Raw genomic sequence first — 5692 nt, 5'->3', positions numbered from 1 at the left:
TAGGTGACTGAAATGTTTGTTTTCAATGCAATGTGTGAGTCTGCCCTTGACATCCTTTGATCTCTGAAGTTGTTTACATGTTTGACAGAAGTTTCTAAGGTTTGAGTTCTCATTACACTGATAATATAATTTTAACCAGCTGCAATTTCAAAAGCATGTCTTTATAAGCTCCTATGTACAATTTTCCTCATATTTTAAGCAGAGAAATAGAAAATGTTTTGGGGCAATAAGATATATAGCTCTGAACTTTGACATTTCAATGCCATATTTTGGACCCATAGTAACTCTTTCGTTGATTAAATTTGCTCTGTGGATTTTCTATGGTCCCTCTGGGGCACAGAATTGCTGCTTATATTCTCACATGGTTTTCTTGACATTAGGAATCAAGAACAAAACTACGTTGGTGTCTTACAAGAAAATGATTTTTCCCAATTAAAAAAAATAACTTTTATTATAGAGATGTGGGGTACAAGTCAGGATTAGATACATAAGAAATCTATGTACAGGTGAAGTTTGGACCTCCAATTGGTCCTCACTCCCCCTGGTTTAGGACCAGATACACTCTGTGTTGTTATGTGCCCCCCTTTCTCTGGGAGTGTTCCACAACTTTCAATTCCTTCCTTGTGCTATTGTGATTAATGTTCAGATCCCACTTATAAGTGAGATCATGTGGTATTCAGTTCTTTGTTTCTGTGATAGATCACTAAGTGTGATTGTTTTCAGTTCCATCCAATTTGCTGCAGAGCCCACAATTCTCTTCTTCCTTATGGCTATGTAATATTCCATCATGTGTATGTTCCACATTTTCTTTATCCAGTTCACTTTTTAAAATTATTTTTATTTTTATTTGAAAGAGGTGGGGTACAATTCAGGGTTAAGTATACACATGGTCACTGTACAGGTAAAGTTTGGGCCTCACTTTGGTCCCCACTTCACCTGGTTTGAGATCAGGTACCCTTATTAATGAAGTGTCTCCCCCCTTTCCCCTGGCAGTTTCCCACTACTGCCAATCCCTTTCTTATAGTATTACGATAAATGTTAAGGGTGTGCTTATGAGTGAGAACATGTGGTACTTAGTTCTTTGTTTCTGTGATAGATCACTGAGTATTATAGACTCTAAGTCTATCTAAATTGCTGTGAAGTTCATAATTTTGTTCTTTATGGCTGCATAATATTCCATCGTGTATATGTACCACATTTTTTAATCTAGTTCACTTTTGATGGCAGCACATTTGGTTCCACATTTTTGCTATTGTAAATAACGTTGCAATGAGCATGCCTGTGCAGTTATCTTTTTCATAGAGTGATTTGAGTTCCTCCTGGTATATTCCCAGAATGGGGATTGCTGGGTCATATGGAAGGTTGATTTTTAGGTCTTTTAGGAATTGCCACACTATTTTCTACAGAGGATGTACTATTTTACAATCCCAACAACAGTGTAGAAGTATTCCCTTTTCGTCTCATCCTCTCCAGCGTCTGTTGTTTTTTTTTTTTTTGAGTTATTGATGATGGCCATCCTGATTGGAGTTAGGTAGCTCCCATTTTTTTTTTTAAGGAAGAAACATAGAGAATTATTCAGAAAATCTTGTTCTTTTGCATTTTTTTGGTGACTTAAACATTTAGCCTAGAAACTTGGGAGAAAGCTGGAATACAAATAAAACCTGAAACAGTGATCACTTAAATACCATGAGATGAATCTCTGGAGGTGGCCCCTGTCATAAAAGATGGATAGCTGTTACGTCCTAATTCTGACTGTTTTGCTGAAAAGAGCTATTATGTAAAGTCACCGTGGAGCCACACTTTTGATATGCATCTCCTTCTCAAGTAATCAGGTTTCTGGTACATAACAATTATGTGTGAAGCAGAGGTGCCTGGGTTTATTTCAAAGGAGGAGAAAGTAAGACTAAGGTGATGGGCCAAATCCAAACAGCTATTTTTTTTTGAAACATGAATTAAAAACTAGCATTGTAACTGGTGGTGGAATTCAGAAATTCTTGTTCGTGACTGCCTGCTTAACCCACATCTAGATTACTATTTTGTTTTTTGTTTTTTGAATTGGAGTCTCACTCCTTCGCCCAGGCTGGGGTGCAGTGGCACGCACACTCATGGCCACCCCAGTGCCGACCTGCTAGGCTCCAGCTATCCTTCCGCTTTAGGCTTCCGAGTAGCCAGAACTACAGAGGAGTGCTACCAAGTCCAGCTATTTTTTATTTTATTGTAGAGACAAGGTCTCGCCAAAGTTGCCCAGGCTCGAACCCATGGGCTCAGGCAATCCACTCGCCTCGGCCTCCCAAAGTGCTGGGATTACAGGCTGAGCCACCGAGCTCAGCCTATTTTGGTGTTCTCTTTAGAAGAAATTAAAAACATGTATTTCAATTTATGCTGCATGTATACTTTACCTCTGTGTCCTTGACTTGCTTGAGATTTCAAGGAAGAGAGATCTCAGTTGGTGGTGCAGGGAAAAGTGCCATTTAACCTCTAAATATAAATCCCATATATTATTAATTTTAAAACATTTTAAATTAATTTTTAAACTTAGGCTTTATCTGTAAAAAATAAATTAATTATAAGAGATATAAAATGACCAAAATGGGTGTAAGTACAAAAGAAATGTGTTGGTTTGAATAACTGAAAATCTGTCCACCTCAGCAGGTGAGGTTTGATAAAGTAGCTCAGAATTTGTCACTGTGAACTTTCTATGGTCCCTCTAGATCACAGAATTGCTGCTTATATTCTCATACCACTATTGTCATCTTAGGATGAAAATACCTAGGAAAAATATCTTAGGATGGCTTCTTGAAAAACTAGTCTGTGCCAGTGTTATGGGCTGATTGTGTCCCCCTAAAACTCATATGCTAAAGTTTTAGCACCTCAGAGTGATCATATTTGGAGAGAGGTAATTAAGTTAAAATGAAGTCACTAGGAAGGACCCTAATTCAACATGATTGGTATTCTTTTAAGAAGAGGATTTTGCCGGGCTCGGTGGCTCAGCCTGTAATCCCAGAGGTTTGGGAGGCTGAGGTGAGTGGATTGCCTGAGCCCGCGGGTTTGAGATTTGCCTGGGCAACTTGGCAAGACCTCATCTCTACAAGAAGTCAAAAATTAGCCAGACGTGGTAGCACGTACCTGTAGTTCCAACTACTTGGAAGGCTGAGGCGGAAGGATCGTCAGAACCCAGCAGGTCGAGGCTGCAGCCGGGCCACTGCACTCCAGTCTGGGTGACAGAGTGAGACTCCAACTCAAAAAAAAAAAAAAAAAAAAAGAAAGAAAGAAGAGGATTTTACATTGTATGAAGCTAACATTACACTAATACCTAAATCAGGTAGAGAGGCAAAAAAAAAAAAAGAAGAAGAAGAGAGCTACAGGCCAATATCCCTTATGAGCATAGATTCTAGCAAATCAGATCCAAAAACACATCTCAAAAATCATCCACCATGACCAAGTAGGCTTCATCCCCAGGATGCAGGTCTGGTTCAACATTTGCAAGACCATAAGTATAATTAAATACATCAACAGATGAAAAAACAAGAATCACATGATTATATCATTATATGCAGAAAAGGCTTTTGATAAAATATAGCATCCCTTTTGATAAAAACCCTCAAACACATAGGTATAGAAGGAACATACCTCAAAATAGTAAGTGCCATCTACGATAAACCCACAGCTAACATACTGCTAAATGGACAGAAACAGGAAACATTTCCCCTGAAAACTATAACAAGACAAGCCATCCACTCTCATCCCTCTTATTCAACATTGTGTTGGAAGTCCTAGCTAGGGCAATTAGACAAGAGAAGGAAATCAGGGTATTCAAATAGGAAAAGAGGAAGTCAAATTATCACTGCTTGCACTGATAAAGGACTTTGTCCAAAAGACAGTGGCATTCTTATACACCAACAACAAGCAGGCAGAGAACCAAATAAAAAGCACAATTCCATTCACAAAAGCCACAAAAAAATAAAATACCTCAGTATCTTCCTAACCAGAGAAGTGAAAGACCTTTATAATGAGAACTATAAAACACTGCTCAAAGAAATCCAAGAAGACACAGACAAATGGAAAAATCTTTCATGCTCGTGGATTGGAAGAATCAACATTGTTAAGATGTTCATCCTACCAAAGTCAATCTACAGATTCAACACAATACCCATTAAATTACCAATATCCATCATTCTTCTCAGACCTGGAAATGACAATACAGAAATTCTTAAGGAAACATAAACGACCACGAATAGCCAAAACAATCCCTGGAAAAGAAACAAAGCAGGAGGTATCAAACTTCCAGACTTCAAGCTTTACTATAAGGTTATGGTAATCAAAACAGTCTGGTATTGGTACAAGAACAGGCATATAGACTAATGGAACAGGATAGAGATTCTGGAAGTAAAGCCTTAATTTCTCAACCAATTCATCTTTGAAAAAGCCTCCAACAACAACCACTGGGGAGAGGAGAACCTATTCAGTAAATGATGCTGGGAAAACTGGCTGATCACATGCAGAAGATTAAAACAGGACCCCCCGGAGGAGCCCAGCAGGTTGAGGCTGCGGTGGCCAGGAGCGTGCCACTGCACTCCATTCTGGGAGACAGAGTGAAATTCCAACTCAAAAAAATAAAATAAAATAAAATGAGCTGGGCTCGGTGGCTCAGCCTTTAATCCCGCGCCTTTGGGAGGCTGAGGTGAGTGGATTGCCTGAGCCCGTGGGTTCGAGACCCGCCTGGGCAGGCGAGACCTCATCTCTACCATAAATCAAAAAATGAGCCGGGCGTGGTAGCGCACGCCTGTAGTTCCAGCTACTCAGAAGGCTGGGGTGGAAGGATCGCTGTAGCCCAGCAGGTCGGGGCTGCGGTGGCCGGGAGCGGCCACTGCACTCCAGTCTGGGTGACAGAGTGAGACTCCAACTCAAAAAAAAAAACAAAAAAAAAACAGGACCCCTACCTCCCATATAAAAATCAACTCTAAATGGATCAAAGACCTAAATGTAAACCCTCAAACTATAAGAATCTTAGAAAATGCAGGAGACACCCTTACGGAAATTGGAACTGGCAACCAATTCCTGATCAAAAACCTAAGTGCCCACACCATAAGAAATAAGATAAAGTGGGACCTCATCAAACTAATGAGCTTCTGCAAAGCAAAAGATACCATCAACAGAGCAGAGAGACAGCTCATAGAATGGGAAAAACTATTTGCCAACTGTATATCTGATAAAGGTCTAACATCTAGGATCTGCAAGGAACTCAAATGAGCCAAAAAGAAAAAAACAAACAGCCCGATTAGAAAGTGGGCAAAAGACATGAATAGACACTTCTCAAAGAAGACATACAGGCAGCCAACAGACACGTGAAAAAATGCTCAGTCTCACTCATCATCAGAGAAATGCAAATCAAAATCACATGGAGTTACCACCTAATCCCAGTAAGAATGACCATCATTAATAAAACAAACAACAACAGATGCTGGCAAGGATGTGGAGAAAAAGGAATGCTTCTACACTGCTGGTGGGAATTCAGACTAATACAACTTCTTTGGAAGACAGCGTGGTGATTTCTGAAAGAACTAGAAATTGACCTTCCATATGACCCAGCAATCTCCTTATTGGGAATATACCCAGAGGAACTCAAATCATTCTACAAAAAAGATACCTGCACACGCATGTTTGTTGCAATTCTATTCACAATAGCAGAAAC

The sequence above is a fragment of the Carlito syrichta genome, unplaced genomic scaffold (assembly GCF_000164805.1).
Source record: "Carlito syrichta isolate Samal-C Ts95f unplaced genomic scaffold, Tarsius_syrichta-2.0.1 Scaffold302362, whole genome shotgun sequence".
In the NCBI taxonomy this organism is placed as follows: domain Eukaryota; kingdom Metazoa; phylum Chordata; class Mammalia; order Primates; family Tarsiidae; genus Carlito; species Carlito syrichta.
Note: the sequence above shows the minus strand (reverse complement) of the source record.